Source organism: Anser brachyrhynchus, assembly GCF_964034855.1.
Source record: "Anser brachyrhynchus genome assembly, chromosome: 1".
NCBI classification, from domain to species: domain Eukaryota; kingdom Metazoa; phylum Chordata; class Aves; order Anseriformes; family Anatidae; genus Anser; species Anser brachyrhynchus.
In genome coordinates this window covers 192,370,451-192,388,047 of record NC_137694.1, presented here as the reverse complement: position 1 = coordinate 192,388,047, position 17,597 = coordinate 192,370,451, and the positions used below count along the sequence as shown (strand labels likewise).

At 37.5% G+C, this 17,597-nt stretch overlaps 1 long non-coding RNA gene across 2 annotated transcripts; it reads left to right on the top strand.

The window, feature by feature from the left end:
- Positions 1-7,523: 7,523 nt before the first annotated feature.
- On the top strand, positions 7,524-15,571 carry LOC308194882. 2 transcript variants are annotated; one of them, XR_013950979.1, is made up of 3 exons: positions 7,524-8,320; positions 10,437-14,730; positions 15,438-15,571. It is a non-coding gene; the product is annotated as an uncharacterized lncRNA (long non-coding RNA). The 2 variants fall into 2 exon arrangements; XR_013950980.1 differs by having other exon boundaries at positions 10,437-15,571.
- Positions 15,572-17,597: the final 2,026 nt, after the last annotated feature.

Below are 17,597 nucleotides of genomic sequence, written 5' to 3'. Positions count from 1 at the left end.
TATGGCACTGGGAAGAAAACTGGCTTCACGGAGTTTTCTTTTTTCCTTCAGAATCAATTTAGAGCCTACAAAAGCTGCTGAACTGAGAAAAAAAATTCCTCTCTTAATACACAAAACAGGTACAGAAAATGGTGATTTTGGAGCTTTCCCATAGTACCAGTGCATTTCAGCCCTGGTTGAGGGGGACCACCTCCAGGTGAAGAAGGGAGTTCATCTTCCAACCCCACATGGATTTTTTTATTTTCTGTGTTCACTGCCAACAAAGGCACCAATTAGTGCATAGCCTCAGCACTGAAGCAAATGAAAACAGAGACAACAGAATAAAGGGAGATATGTGTGTGCTCCTGGAATTCTGTTTGACGTTTATTTTGGATTTCATCAAGGCCTACAATCTTTTGCATTAATTTAAGGAAACAAAACAAAACAAAACAAAACAAAACAAAACAAAAAACCACAAAACACCCAATCTCATTACCATTGGATATGATGATGGGGGAAATGGGCTGGAAAAATCCTGGATCTTTGCTGTGCCTTATTCTGGAATTACAAAGAGTAGAGCAAATTCTTTACTGCTGTGCCATTCTACTATTATGTTTAACAATCTAATTAGAAAGGCTGTGTTGCTTTTCCCCATTATAAAAGCAAAGACAGTGCACACAAGCAAAACCAATTAGACAGCTGTAGTTTACAGAGCAGACTTGCCTTGAGGCTGGTTTCTAATGAACCCCCAGTAGATGGTTCATATCCAGAAGCAGGACAGAAGAAGCACAGCAATAACACATGCTATCTTTCCTGCCATCAGGCGCTAACTCCATTGCAAAATGCTTTAATCAAGGGAGCTGTCACTCGTGATGGCCGTGCCTTCTTGCAGTCGCAATTGGCACCAGCACGAGCAAAGTGACACTCACCTGGCTGAAAATGCATGTCCGCATCTTGGCTCAAAATCATGCTAACAGGTGGTAATAAATCCAAAATGTTTCTTTCAGTTTTATGAATGTTACTTTCTGCTCACCAAGGACTTGCCTTAACTTAAAGCAGACACAAAACTGTACAATACGCTGCATACTTACCACGCTTTTATTTTTCACCATGTATGGCTCAAATTAAGGCAGGCTGTATTGAGTAGATTGCTCACTACAAGTTAGTCATCTGTTTAGTGTTTCTGATGTCCCACAAAGCAGTTGTGGTTGTTCACAACTCTATTAATTAAAAAGAAAATGACTAAGGAAACTACTCAGTGGGTTGATGAACCATTCAACCACTTCAAAACTAAGGAAAACATTAAAACAACCCCCCCCCCCCCCCCAATTCTTTTCCTTGAATAGCCTGATAACAGGTATTTGTTTGAACTGAACTTTATAGGGCTTGCGAAAAAAACAAGCTCTTGTCATCACTGCATTTAAATGAGTTTTATATACAAGGAGCTGAGTAGCACTGTCTGAGCTAGAATAGATGAGATCGTGTCAGCATTCCCATTAAATATACCCTTATATTCAGTAGGATATGACTCACCTATAGAATTTCACTCCAGGCTAAAATTTTGTATTATTTGACAGTAATACTTGGGTCAGATCAGGCAGGCTGGGGACTTGTAGGGGGGTTTGTATAAATTCATGTGTATTCATAAATTAAATGTATTTGCATAAGACTATATTCATATTCTTATTCAGCTGTAGAATTGCATTGCTATAACTGCTGTTGTTATCACTTCAAGCATGATGTTCTCATTTATATTATTCTCAATTTCATAAATAAGTGCAGAAAGTGTTCTTTTCCCTCATTTTCACAATCTGTTTGCCTCATCTCTTCTTGTTCCAGTGGGGTATGTAAGGGTGGAGGGGGTTAAGAAAAGCAGAGAAAAAAAGGAAAAATCTGAAGATCCAGGAGTAAGAACAGAAATCCAAATTCTTGCAGCTTACATGAACTTAAAGAAGACATTAGAAGTTAAGACTGAGCAAATAAGAATTTGCAATGCATTTCATTTTCAACACTACCACAGAAAATCAATCTCTTTTGACCCAAATATTTTTGAAAGAGTGCATATTTTACAAATGGACCGATGAGGGAACAGCAGAAATTTTCAATGAGCTGTCATTGTGGGGATGCATTTAAAATGAAATAATGAAAAAAATTGCACTTGAGGATAAAGCCTGAACTGGCAGAAGAATTATATCTTCAGATTCACCTAGACAAGGGCAAAAGTAACAACAAAAAGGGCAAAAGGTAAAAGTCTATAATGTTCCCAATTTATATCTTCACTTACTGCTTTTTAAAGGAATCAGTTTTCAAGGCTGGTCAAATAGAGTAAAGATCTAGTTATGAACTTTATGAAGTTCTACCCAGACTGATAGGAGTGGCTTAGTATAACCATGTGGGTGAAAGTAAACACAAAAGGAGGGGTTACCTAGGCTACTGTATATTTGCAAGTACTTGCCGATAATATCTCCAAATGTAGCTTAAAAACCAACCAAAAAATAGATAATGAATGCTTGTAAGGATTAGGAAAAGTGCCAGAGATAATAGATCAAGGAATTATTCTTCATGGGAAAAAAATGTAGGATCAGATTTCCAAAACTGAAGCTAGTGTGAATTCTTTATACTGAAGCAATTTAATTCCCCAAAGAAAGTGCTTTGGTGGGTGGGTGAGATGAAAAGGAAGCTTTTAAAGGCATCTTCCTGCATTTGTAATGGTCATTTATTGTTTGGAGTAAAACTAGGTCAATTATTGTTAGTTCAGAAAGAGGTAAAAACTATGCCTGGATTAATTCCAAAAGCCTCCCCACCCATCATGTCGTTCCCCCTTCCCCACCTCTCCCCTCCATTTTGTGCTATGCAAATAACACAAAAGATATGTTTTCCCACTCATTGATAGTCCACTGTAGGATGTCCTCACAAATGTTGATAATGGTATCTCCCTGCTGCCAATCCTAGGTTAGAGGAGTGCACTGCTGCTGATTTTTAAGTTTAACCTGCACATGCTGGATAGGTTGTCTGACTGAGGAAGGAAGTCAATGACTTGCTTCCTTCATGGTTGGTCTATATGAGTGCCTATGCTCTAAGACCCTCATGACAGGATGAGGACCACACTTTGTGTTCAGATTCAGTAGAAGTAAACCAAAGGTAAAGAAAACAGGGAAAAGAGGCATCTTTTCAATACCTCTTTTAACACATTTCTTATGTGTTAAATACGCCCCTTGTATTCAGTCATTCTACTTTCAGGTATCGTTATTTTGAGGCCACAAATGTTGATAAATATTCTAGATTGCCTTGCTGTTAAATATATCTCCTTTACACACTTGTCAAAACTGTTTCATATCTTCATGCAGAGGAACAAATTCTGAAGTTCTGGGCAAACTTCAAACCAGAATCTGGAAAGCAATCAATCTTTGCAAGCACATAATCATGTTTACTATCCTTCACATGGGACTAAAGACCTAAATTGTGGCCTCATCCTGTGCTTTCACACAAGAGTTTAAGGCATATATACAACCACATCTGGGTAGAGCTTCTTTGCAGAGGAGTGTAAGGTTAGAGGAATTCTTGACTAACTCAGACTAAAGAGACTTTTTGTCTGTTATTCTATCTGAAATAACCAGTACCAGATGCTGCAAAGAACAACAGAAGAACCCTGGAGGAGGCAGAGGCAGAATAATCTGCCTCCACAAAGGTCTCCTGATCCTGCTTGCTAATTGTCAGAGATTAGCTTAAGCCCTGAAGTGCTAGGTTTAATATATTTTCCAGAAGTTTTATTTTCTTTAATTATGATAACTCTGGATATCCATGATATTGATATAGTATCCAATCTCTTTATGAATCTGGTTAAGTTTTTGGTCTCAACAACTTCCTTTGGCAATGTGTTCCGCAATTTAATTACACGTAATATAAAAAGGTATTTCCTTTTATCAGTTTTGACTTGCCCACCTTTTAATTTCAGTGAATGCCTTGTTGTTCTTCTTTCCAGAGGCAGGGTGGAAGCCCCTGTTCTGCTTTCCTTGTGCTGCTTTATATGATAACATTAATTTGTAAAATATTTTCATTTTGTGTCTCACTCATTCTTTTATAAGGGGAAAAACCTCTGTCTTTCCAATTTCTCTTCATATGACCACATTTCCATTTCTGTCATTTCTCTGTGAACTCTCACCAAGTCTGTTTTATTGTTTTATGGGGCACAGCGTCTGGTGCTGCAAGAACTATCTTAAGTATACTCTATCATTTTTATTTTTAAAGACATTATGTTTTCCATGCTCTTTCCATCCTGTCCTCTACGCTTCTACAGCATGCAAAATAGTTTAGTATTTTTGGACCGCAAGCATGCTGTTAGTATGCTGTCTGTAGTGGTACCTACATTTCCCTGCTGAACTAAGCCATTAAATAGATTCTAATGCTTTGTAAGAGTAATTTCACTTTTATCCTCTGATGTGTTTTACTTTGCATTTATCAGTGATACTTTCATCTAATTTAGAGCTGTCTGTTCCTGAATAACAGAAGTGATTTTGGATGGGGTCCAGTCTCCATAAGTAAGGCGCTTAACTCGAGGCTGAATTGTTGGTCCTTAGTGAGATAGCTCTGCCCAGATAAGAGGACAATTTTCCTTCCTCAGCTGATGGAGAGAGGCAAATGATGTGAGTGCTTCTGAAGGGAGATCCCGTCTACCTAATCTAAGTGCTTGAATTTACATGTGAATTAGGATTCCACCTTTTTTGTATATTTTAATATGTTACTGTTCACTATTATCAAACCTCCACACGTATCAAAAGCACACCTTAGAATGATATTTGGGTTCACTTCACCAGCAACTTTTAGCTTAAAAAAAAAAACTAGGAACCTTTCAATAGAACATTTTGAATTGTGGAATCATAGAATTATAGAATCATAGAATGCGTTGCAAGGGACCTTAAAGATTATATAGTTCCAAGCCCCCCTGCCATAGGCAGGGATGCCACCCACTAGATCAGGTTACCCAGGGTCCCATCCAACCTGGTCTTGAACATTTCCAGGTATGGGGCATCCACAGCTTCTCTGGGCAACCTGTTCCAGTGCCTCACCACCCCCTGAGTGAAGATTTTCCTCCTAACATGTAATCCATATCTCCCCTCTTTTAGTTTAAAATCATTCCCCCGGTATCATTATCTGCTCATATAAGTTGTTCTCCATCTTTTTTATAAACCCCCTTTAAGTACTGAAGGGTCACAATGAGTTCTCCCTGGAGTGTTCTCTTCTCCAGGCTGAATAACCCCAGCTCTCTCAGCATGTCTTCGTAAGAGAGGTGCTCCAGCCCTTTGATCATCTTTGTAGCCCTCCTCTGGACCTGCTCTAATAGATCCACATCCTTCTTGTACTGGGGACCCCAGATCTGGACTCAGTGCTCCAAGTAGTGGAGTGCCTCACGAGGGCAGAGCGGAGGGGCACAATCCCCTTCCTCGATCTGCTGGCCACCCCTCTGTTGATGCAGTCCAGGACACAGTTGGTGTTCTGGGCTGCAAGTGCTTACTGCTGTCTCACATCGAGCTTTTCAACCACCAGAAACCCCAAGTCCTTCTCTGCAGTGCTCCTCTCATTGAATTCTTCCAGTCTGTACTCATGTCGAGGTTGTTCTGACCCAGGTGCAGCACCTTGCACTTGGACTTGTTGAACCTCATTAAGTTCACGTGGGCCCAATTCCCAACATTGTCCAGGTCCCTCTGGATGGCATCTCTTTCTTCTTTGGTGTCAACTGCACCACTCAGCTTGGTGTCATCTGCAAACTTGCTGAGGGTGCACTCAATCCCACTCTCTATGTCATTGATAAAGATATTACACAGCACTGGTCCCAAGACCAGTGTAAAATAATACATAGCTATTTAATCCAGAGAGTTAATATAAAGGAGATTTAAAAAGCTGGGTAGAATGCTAAGCTCTGTCCTAATCCTGTACAGAGAGCACTGGGAGGAAGAGTGGCTTTTCTTTACACTTCCCATAGTACACCCAATCATGTGCCCTGAAAGGGAGAGGGATGAGGGATGCTAAAGTGTTACTGATGAGGAGAGTTTGTGGCATGGTGGCATTTAATGTTGGAAGTCAAGATCACAAAATTATTCGTCTTATTCATTCTACAACTCAAAAGAAGAAGATTCTTCTTATAAGGAACCCAGCCTAATGGAAGCCAAGAAGAAAGAAGAAGGGGGACAATAATACAGGAACATTAAGGAAGATGAAACATAAGGAGCGAAAGGGATATGTTTGTATAGCCTTAGAAAGTACACATTTTAGGTAGATTATGCTTTTTTTTTTTTTTTTTTTTTTTCAATTTCCCCAGACATTGTATACAAGGACATAAGAACTGTTCTGAGATGAACACCAAATAACTGTAAGTAGATCCTGCTAGCTCTCTAGCCTTGTAGCACTACATATTGTAGGTTCTGATATTTTTTTCATAATTATTTTTTTTTACTTTATATGCATTTATTAAACAATGTAATGTCTTACCATTGTCATTACCTTATATGTACTTATTCCAGCTGTATTATTTTATTTTGATATTTAAGATTTATCCTCAACAAAGATTTTTTATGTAAAACTTCATGTAGGTTAACGGAAAGATAAAGACAGTTAAAGGTCGGTGCCTTAGGACACACACATGCCAGCTGGTCATGTGGAAATATCCTAGGTGGCCTAGGATGTGGCCAGCTGTGATTTTGGAGTTATCTGCAAATAGCCGGGAAGTTATGATAAACCTGTTCCTGGACAGATCTGGTGAGTCTGACTTTTCATGCTCTGTAAGCCACTGGCACATGAATGTCAGCATTTATCATTGGAACCATTGCATAACACTGTGAGAGAAATTCTGAACCATACCCTTTGGAAGCAGATGGCTTTCATCATGTGCACCATGTCATATTGTAATAGTGGGTAGGCCTTTCTATGCTGAATTCAACAACATATTGAATTCAGAAAGGTTGTTTACTTCATTTAGTGGCTTAGTAACAATCAGGAGAATGATGAAGAAGTAAGGAACTATATCTCTGTTGAAAATATATTCCAATTTATTCACTAGAGAATACTTTTATAGTCAGTTTACTTCCAATTGTGTCATTTTACTTGTGTTTTGAATATGTAAGTGCTGTCTTCCATTTTATACACACATATGCACAGGCAGACAGGTTGTTGCTTTAAAATGTCATTTCCATGAAGTATCACTTGAAAAATCGTCATGACTTTAACTAAGGTAGAGTAACTTGGGCAAAATATAAGGTCAAAACAGGCCTATATGGCAGATTGCTGTTTACCTGCTTCAGAATGCTTCAAAGGTCTTACTTACTTACTGCCAAAGCTCGGAATATGTGTCAAAACTGCTTAAGATAGGGATCAATTTTAATAAATGTGACCTCAAACCTTCCAAGGTGTTTAGGTCTGGGAACACTTACAGTACATCTGTTATTATTTTGGTTCAGCTGAGTTTACTGTTTTAATCAACAACATTTCAAGAGAGCTCCTATAAAAGACTTGCATTAGAGATACTAACTTGTTTTCCATGTTTACATTTCTGCAATTATGTAACTTTCTTTCTCATGGCTGAAGTTATGAGATGTCTTGAGTTGTGGCAAAGCAGCACCACAAGTCAGGACTCAGTATCAGTCTAGACCTAAACTTCCTGTAGCTTCATAGCTAGAAACTGCAGGCCTGTAGTCAGAGTGACTGGATAATATTGAAAGGATTGTTGTTATGCAGAAATTAAGACTACACGGGTTCTCTCCTGGATATATCTGGGGATAGTTTAAAAGTTATCTTCCATGTCTCTTCCTTATTCTCCTAATTAGTGCCTTCCTCCAGGGAAGCTCCTGCCAGTGGAACTGTTCTGGGTGGGTTGATAGAACTCCTCCTGTGTAGATCTCTGGGGTGGGTACCCCAGTAATTATATAACCAAGATAATAAAATCCAGTTGTGTGAGGGATACAGAGAAAGCAGGTTTGGAGCTTCTGTTTTCTTCAGCTTACAGCACCTGAACAAAGCAATGTACAGTGAAGCTTGCTGGGGTCAAATTAAAACTCTAAACGTGAATGCTTTTTTTTTTTTTTTTCAGAGAATTGGGTCTGTGGAACCTACTGCACTGGCAGGAGGAGAAGGTGTCCTAGATTAAAGAGACTGTATACTGGAAAATCAGTTAATACAACAACTCCTTGGAAGGAATATCAACATTACGTGTCAACATACTGGCAGATCTTTGAAATTAGACCGGGACATTCATTGGAGGTATTCTGTCCATACTTCTTAAAGGAGCACTTCAGTTCTTCTGTCAGAGTGCTGCTCACAATTGGAGACATGATGCTGAACCAGCAGGACTGTAGTCATTTCCAATACAGAAATTGTTTTTCGTGCCATGGTGGTCATTGACATCCACCTGTAACTAAAGGAATGATGGTAAACAAAACCGATCCTTTTATAATTTTATTTTCCTAATTTCACTCAACACTTATGTACTAAGTAAAAAAATATTATATAAGTATCTGCTAAGGCAGAGAGGAGATGATAGAATTGTCAAGGAAAAGTGGAACTCCTAAAGACTTTCAGGCTATATTGGGTTATGTACACAGTATACAGGCTTAGTATGTGGTTAACACCACTTCATATGATTCTGTTCATAAACTTATTGTTTTCTTAAAACTAGTTAGGAAGTTAAGCCTACTAACCCTTATGGAAAGCTGTTCCTGAAACTCTATCTGCTGATGGCTAAAGACCTTGGAATTTTCCATGCTAGTAATTCACCTGTAAATAACCAACTGAATTATAATGCACCAGAACTAGTGGAAAAATGAATGTTATTTATCTTTGTCTCATTCCATGGAATGAATGTTTTGAGCTGTTGTGTATCTTACTACCTCTATGTTTTTTCTTTCTTTTTTTACTTTTTCTTTTTTTTTTTTTTTCCTCACAGTAGATGATGCTGTCTTAAATTATCTCTTCTTTGACATCATTCACTTCAAATATTTGTAGACTTTATTTCATCTGCAATCTATCATTCAGTCAGGCAATCCACTTGCACCTCCTCTGGCCCAGCAGTCCATTACTTTGTTTTCTGACTGGCAGCTGTTTTACTTATTTTACTGCTTCAGAGGTAGTAAAAAAAATATGAAAGATCTAGGAAAAAAGGCTTGGGGCAGGCTGGAGGCTCTTCCTATCTCTTCCAGATCTATCTCAGGCTTAGTCACTGAGCTGGGTGAATATTTTTTATTTGTTTGTTTTTTGTTTTTGTTTTGTTTGGTTTGGTTTATTAGACTCAAAGCCACAAAAATAAATAAAAGACTAATAAATAAAAAAATGTCAGCTTAAACCAAGATTCTCGAAATATCTTTGCTAACAAGATCTTCCTTGTTAGAACAGTTTCAGAACAGTTTCAGGCCAGACCATTTTGATTTCTGAATTTTTAGTACTTCTATGCCTTTATAACTACATATATATTGGAGCAGTGACGTACCTACCTCACAAAGAGGCACAAGGACTTTGCTGCAGTATGTAAAGTATTTTGAGGCCCATAGACTCAAGAGCTGGGGTGGTGGTGCCATGTCCACCTGAGTGGACAATGTTAAGTGTCCTGGGGTAGATTATTACAATGTTGATTTACAGACTACAACTATACGTACATTTCATAGTTCAGACAAGACATTGAAGAGAGCACAGCTTCAGAATGTAGAGCAAGCTTTAGCTTTATAGCCAATCATAGAGAAATATTTGTCTTGTTACACAGCAAATATATATTTTAGCTAACCTTTAATCCCATTTTACTGGATATAATTTTAGGTAAGTTTATTACTCCAGAAAATTGGAACTGGGAAACATTCAGTGTAGAAATTACTTTAAGTACAGTAAGTCTTCCAATTCTGCTTCGAGTCTTTTCTTCTGGGAAACCTGGCCACTTTACTGTTTTTCCTGGTGCTAGGTTCTGAGCTCCGTGCAAGAGGATTTTACAGAAAATCAAAAAGTGATTTGTTTCTATTAAAAAATAATTATGGCTTAAAACATTTAAAAGGAATATTCTATTTCTCTGTCTTTTCTCATAATTTATATCATACAACTCTAGATTCCCAATACTCCTTGAATACCTAATTCTTCTAGGCAAATATTTTTCTTGTTGGTCTTCTGGTCTGAGCATCCAAGTTCCTCAAATTTCCCAATTCATCCCATTCAAGCCTAAGACTTAGGAACTTCACGATACTGTCTTGTTTGGAACTAAAACTATTCAGGGTCTTATTTGGGTTCAGAAACCTCAACAGACATCGAAAGAGGAATGTGGTTTTCAAAGCCTCAGAAATTTAGGATGCAATTCTCTGAGATCATTGACATTTTATTGTAACTACGCAGAAAAGTTTAAAGGGTCTTAGGAAGTCTGTACCAGCTTCGATATTTTTGGAAGTAATAAAATTGAGGACATAGTAAAACGACTTTTTTTTTTCTTTTTCCAGGAATGAAGGAACTGTACACCATTCCGCATCTCTTTTAGCAAAGTATCCAGCACAGTAACAAAAACCACAAGCTGCAGAACTTTGGTACAGTATCTGGGAACCAAAGACTGTGGATAGTTGTGGATCGGAAATGGGACAGGTAGAAAGGTCCTCTGCATTACATTGGATTACTGAAAATTGGATGGATTGTTGCATTTTTTAAGGTGCTTGTCTGACATAGGTAGTGATCTGATTAATTATAATAGGAACATTAACAGTGAAGAGTGGGAAAGGATATAAACTAAAAAGAAAGATTTTGAGGGAAAAAGGGAAGAAAAAGGATTTAAAAAAATATTCTATGCACAACAGATTTCAGAAATGGATTTTTTTTTTAAACTGGAAAGAAAAAAAAGATCTTTCAAAGGCTCTTAAGAAGAGAAAAAATAAACACAATAATGAAATGTAGTTATAGTGGAAAATGTCAGATACATTAGCAAAAAGGCCAAAAAGGTTTCTATTCTGTATTGAATAAAACAGGAGGCAGATTAATGTCATATTTGGATTTTTGCTTTAATGATTGAAGAAAGTGTAAAACTACAGAGGCTGAAATTAGACATTTTGAAATATCTACCTGTTTAAAGAGAGCTCTCTGAACTGTTACCACTAATTTTTCACGAGCCCTGTGACTACAGATAAGTTTCAGAGGGATGGAGGAAATTTATTGTTGTATCAGGTATTTTTAAGTGTATTGGTCTGACACCGGCCCCAAAAATAAGTAGAATGAGATTCCACAACAGGAAAAGTGAAGGAGGGTAATGTAATTAGTGCTAAGCACAATGAGTTTATGGATAACAGATCAAACATCAGTGCTATCATAAGACATTTAAATTCTACAATGAATTTTATTTGTTGTCAGACAGCATTTTGATGAATAAAATTAGAAAAATATTAAACAGTTCAGTAAGTTAACAGATAGGTTTTAAAATATAATTGGAAATAGGCAAATCATCATCATTATATGTGTTTATCTCTATAGAGCCCTGTAGAGACAAGTCTTTGTTCTTTTGTGTCAAAAATTATGCTCATAGATTGAATAAAGGTCTACAAAGATCTGATGATTGTCAGTCATAAAGTCAGGTGTGCAATCTATTCTGGTTGTTTGGTCCTGTAGAGTCAAAGGAGAGTTACTGGCACCTCCAGAGGACAATCTGTCCCATGCCATTATTTAAAACAGATGTGAAGAAGTGTCCTCTGGAAGCACCTATGACTTTCTAAAGGCTCTAAAAGGAGTCTATGTGGCTAGCTTAAACTACAGGCCAGACTTCGGGGTAGTGGAAGGTAGGTGAGATGGATCTTTCCCTGATACAGCCCTATCTGTATCACTTAGTAAATCAAGCACAAACAAATAATATGAACTGCAATGTGACCAGCTGTAATGTTATATATATATAAATGTAAGAATTACAGCCCTTATAGAGGAAAAATAACTATATTTTGTAAAGAAGGGACTCTAAAAGACTTGGATGTCATCTAAACAAAGTGAATTTGTGGCCCAAACAGCTATGTGCCAATGTATGTGTCAAAGGAAAAAAAAAAAGAAAAAGTCAAGAGGGGACAACTTTCCTGTTTCTATAGCTGACTGATGTGATGGATGTTGCAATGCAGAGCTCAGTTCTGGTGTCTAGTCTTCAAAAAACATGTTGAAAAAATGGGGCCACAAGAGCCACAAGAAAGATTAGAGGATAACAGAACAATTCAAGAAGTGCCACCTATTCAACTTACTGAATATGGTCTGTCATGATGGCTTGCTCAGAGGCTTTTACGTACCTACATTGTGAAAAAACAGATCTAATGATAAGAAATGAAGCCTTCAGAGAAACATTCACACAGTATGAATCACATGGTAAAAAGTGAAGAAAAACAAATTCAGTTTAGGCTTTAGGTTCATGTATTTTGCAGTGAGAGGAATTAACCATCAGAGGATTTTAGCAGGCATTGTGATGAATCCTCCAGTACAAGAAATATTTTGTTAAATCAAGCTTGGATATATATCTAACCTTGATTTGATGTAGCAATTATATTTATGTGATGAGGCTAATTTTGTTTGTCTTTTTGCTGGGAGTCCCCTGCACTATTGGCTAATTTCCTATCCATTTGATAGTTAGGCAGCCTTCTCACAGACAACAGATGTTTCTCCAAACATTATGAAAAGTAGGCAGCCTGAAGGAGTAGTGCCTAGATTTGCTGTGGCATGGCAGTGTGTGTTTCTGTATTTTTACCCCTGAAGAATCGACATGGTGGTTAATTTTTCTCACTTCTAAAACTGTGAATGGTAAGCCTAGACTGAGTGTGTTTAATGTCAGTTTCTAACACTTGATTCAAACTGTGATTATTGCTCTAAATAGAGTATATTCTTATCACAGAAGCTCTAATCAGAATTCAAATGTATTAAAGATACCTAATTCAATCAATGAGCCAGGAGGTTCAGGGTCACAGGAAATTTGTTTTCTCTACTCTGGTACTCATGGAATGACCTCTCTGAAGCAATAGAATCTAACTTCAATACAGGCATTAGAAGTGAAGTTAGTCATGAAAATGGGAAGACATCTATTAAAGACAAAATCATTCTAGATGATCACTGATGTGTTTTGTAGCCATAATATCTGTAAATAGTAAACAAACATGGGCTTTCCTCTTTATTCAACAACTAAAACACATTATTCTGTTTGGTATAGTGACTTCAGTATTTTCTAAGACTTTTTGTCCTTCAGTGATAAAGTTATAAGGTTAAGCTCCAGAGTAGTTTGTTGGATGAACTGGTCTGAGACTGCTTTGACTTTATTATTATTATTATTATTAGGGAACTCCTTTCCAATTCACCCAACCTCTTTAGCAAATCATGCCAAGGAGTATCAAGGACTGAAGTTAGTAATGTGCCCATGGGATTAGTCAGTTCATTGGAATGGCTTTGTAATCTGATGACAATCAAGTAAAATATTTCCTTTACTCCTCATGCTACTGACAGGTTCAGGATGGTTTTGGTACTACAGGCAATCTTATCTAGCTTTTAATATTTATTTGTGAAAATGCATCAGTGAAGAGCATGGATGCTTTTGGTTTGTGGAAGAAAAAAGTGCAAGGGGACAAGGCATTACTGTTTGAGGTTACCAGATGATGATGGTATTCTTCCAGTTTGTTAAGCCTGGTGATTGACTGCCTTATCTTCAAAGGGTGTGATGAAAAAAGTGAACTTTTTCTGAGACTAATACATTTCACCAGGTCATTTCCTGCGTAGAATGGACATAAGACTTCAACCTTCATCACAGCTGGAAAGAATCTCTAAGTTCCTCAATGTTCAGTCTAGCCAGTACCTGTAACAGGTAGTTTACCTGTGTGAACTCATCACTGCTATGTGGGAACAGATGCCAAGCTATTCTTCAGATTTGCCTATGAGTGTATGAAGACTGTCAAGAGCCTGCCAAACTGGGCAAGAAATCCTGTTAGAAAGGGATGATTTTATTTTATATTTTTTTTCCTCCGGGAGCTCTCCGGGAAATGGGGCAAGGGTAGATCAACCTTTGGTTGATTTAGCTCTTCTGATGGATTATACAGATAGTGTCCTGGTTCCAGTTAGGACAGAGTTAATTTTCCCTCATAGTAGCTGGTAGGGTGCTATGTTTTGGATTAGGATGAGAAGAGCGCTGATAACATGCTGATGTTTTAATTGTTGCAGAGCAGTGCTTACACCAGGCCAAGGACTTTTCGGCTTCTCGCTCTGTCCTGCCAGCGAGCAGGCTGGGGGTGCAGCAGGAGCTGGGAGGGGACAGATCCAGGACAGCTGACCCAAACTGGCCAAAGGGGTATTCCATACCATCTGACGTCATGCTAAACAATATATAGGGGTGGCTGGCCAGGGTGGGGGGCCGGCTGCTCGGGGATAGGCTGGGCATCGGTCAGTGGGTGGTGAGCAATTGCGTTGTGCATCACTTGTTTTCTTACACATTATTATTATTAATACTATTATCATTATCACTATTATTATTATTGTTGTTATTATTATATTCCTGTCTTAATAAACTGTCTTTATCTCAACTCACAGGCTTCACTTTCCCGTTTCTCTCCCCCATCCCAGAGAGGGAGGGGGGAGGGTGAGCGAACGGCTGTGTGGTGTTTAGCTGCCAGCCGGCTTAAACCACAACAGATAGTCAGAAGATTCAGTTAAGAAGAAAAACACATGCCAAAATAAGAATAAAAGTTGAAAAGACAGGAAGGGCCTGGGGATCATGAGAAGATTGTGAAGAAGGCAAGCAAAAAGGTAAAGTACATGTAGTATCTGTGGCTAGAAAAAAGATGGCACAGCTGGGAACTTCCTCTCTTCCTGCCAATTCCTAGCTGCTGTCACAGCACTTTTGTGCTACTGACAGGAGGGATAATTTAAAGCAAACAATTTATGTTGGAAGATCAGATCAGCACGTCACTAGTTTAGGAGTGGCACATTGCAAATTTGGCCTGAAACTCCCTTTTCACATGTTTCCTGTGTTGTGTAATAAGCTTTGTAGTCCCAGCCAAAGATCTAGGGCTCTACAAGTATACCAAGAAACCATACTGATGCATATCAAGGATTCATGAATGCAGACATATTTTATATATACATATCTTCCCTATAAATGAGTCAATCAGATGCTTCCTTTTAGGTGTGCAATGTTGTTCTCAGAAAGAAACTGTTATGCAGTATCCCCCCAGTTCTACATATTTGTTAGTAACTGTATGGAAAGCCATAGTTGAAAAGCATAGCATAAAAGCAACAGAATTGTTGGTGGGAGTTAAGTTTTCGGCAGTGAAATCACAGGTGGGAGTGTAGTAAGTACAGGACAGTGGCACTCAGCGTATCTTCTTTGCTTTTAGTTTAATTGAACTTGAAGGACAGGTGTGCTCTTTGTTTTTTGCACAGAGGGATAGTTCTGTTTTTCTGATGTTGGCCTTTTGCTATACAGCACAAATTTCCTTTTCCTTATTTTCTAGGTAGCTGTGACAGTTGTATGTACTGTAGAGGTAAAGAAGAAAACCCCTTTGAGACCAGAGGCTGCTGAGGAAATGTTTTCCAAGAAATATTTCTCATCACTTCAGTGTCCATGAGCTATTAAATCACTATAAGGGTACTGCTAATTTGACTTCCTCTACCTAAACAAACTGTGCTATTCTTTGAAGATCTCAACTAAGGCTTGAATAGGTTCAGCTCGCAATAATTCAGCTGAAAGCATTAGGTTAATTAATCTTATTTAAAAATCAGTGAAACAGAAGTTAATTAAAATGTAAACAATGGGCTGCATTGTTACTGACAACTTTAGAAAAAAGAATCTTTGAAATTCTTTGTGTAATGGATTTTACCTGACTGCACTCTGAGGAGAGTGTAGTTTTGCAACAGATCACATTACTGAGGTAGCCTTTCTTTCACTTTTAAATGAAATATATTCTTTGCTTCTCCCAGTGCAGTGCAGCTGCACAAACTGGAGCCAGTCAAAGGCTGTCAGAGCCCTGTTTACCAGGGAGGTGCTGGCTACCGGGAGTCTGCTAGACATGAAACACTACAGAGAGTGGCCGGAGTCCCTGGAGCAACCAAAAAGTGGTGTTTGAGAGCACCAGGAGGAGAGAAACAGATGATCTGGAAAGTCAGAAGGCATAAAAAAAAGTCAGTTGGTGAGAAATGATTAACACCAGGCCATTTTATGCCAAGGACAGAGGGTTCTCTCATGCATTCTTGTGCAGCCCTGACTGTCAGCTGAAACATGCTGAGGATCAGAAGCAATCCTATGTATGGGACTGATCCAGAACCAGCTGAACTGAGTGAGAAGAGTGGGAGGGGGGGGTTAGGATTGGGCCACCATTAAAGGATTAGGAAAAATATGTCACAGCATTTCCCTTGGTTTGTTATTTTCTTCTGTGTGTGTCTCAGGGTTAATCTTGTTATTCCTGCTCCTCAGACAAAAAAAAAGAAAAAGAAAAAGAAAAAGAAAAAGAAAAAGAAAAAGAAAAAGAAAAAGAAAAAGAAAAAGAAAAAGAAAAAGAAAAAGAAAAAGAAAAAGAAAAAGAAAAAGAAAAAGAAAAAGAAAAAGAAAAAGAAAAAGAAAAAGAAAAAGAAAAAGAAAAAGAAAAAGAAAGAAAAAAAAGAAAAAGAAAAAGAAGAAAGAAAAAAAGAAAAAGAAAAAGAAGAAAGAAGAAAAAGAAAAAGAAAAAGAAAAAGAAAAAGAAAAAGAAAAAGAAAAAGAAAAAGAAAAAGAAAAAGAAAAAGAAAAAGAAAAAGAAAAAGAAAAAGAAAAAGAAAAAGAAAAAGAAAAAGAAAAAGAAAAAGAAAAAGAAAAAGAAAAAGAAAAAGAAAAAGAAAGAAAAAAAAGAAAAAGAAAAAGAAGAAAGAAAAAAAGAAAAAGAAAAAGAAGAAAGAAGAAAAAGAAAAAGAAAAAGAAAAAGAAAAAGAAAAAGAAAAAGAAAAAGAAAAAGAAAAAGAAAAAGAAAAAGAAAAAGAAAAAGAAAAAGAAAAAGAAAAAGAAAAAGAAAAAGAAAAAGAAAAAGAAAAAGAAAAAGAAAAAGAAAAAGAAAAAGAAAAAGAAAAAGAAAAAGAAAAAGAAAAAAACAGAAAGAAAGAAGAAGAAAAGATGTGCCAAATAGGTGGGGCAAAAATTCTGGAATTTATAAGCCTGAGGGGGGGAAAAGGACCTTGCCAAATTATCTTCCTGCCTCACTGGTGAATTATTTAGTAAAGATGTGCCTTCTAATTCAGTATAAGCTCAAAATATCTATGAGGGCAACAAAAATCAAATATAAAAAGAAGCCCTACAGTAGTAAAAATAACATATAACTGGTCATAAGGATGACAACAGATTTTATGTTTGGCTCCTTCCTTTGTGGTAGTTAGCACACCAACATAGATTAGCAGGGTATATTATGCATATTACCTGAAATGGTCTTCTGTCCCACATCAAAAGCTGTGAGGGAAAAACTGAAAGTGACTGTTGTTGTTTTTCACATAGAAAAGTGGGGTTTTCAGTAAAGACATAAATGGATTCATGGAAGGGTTTTATTCCCCAGTGTCTTGCTAATGATGATGTTTTGAAACTGCAACTAAGAAATCAGCCTTAGGGACTTTCAGTAGCAAAAACATATAATTATATGCAAGAAAGGGTATGT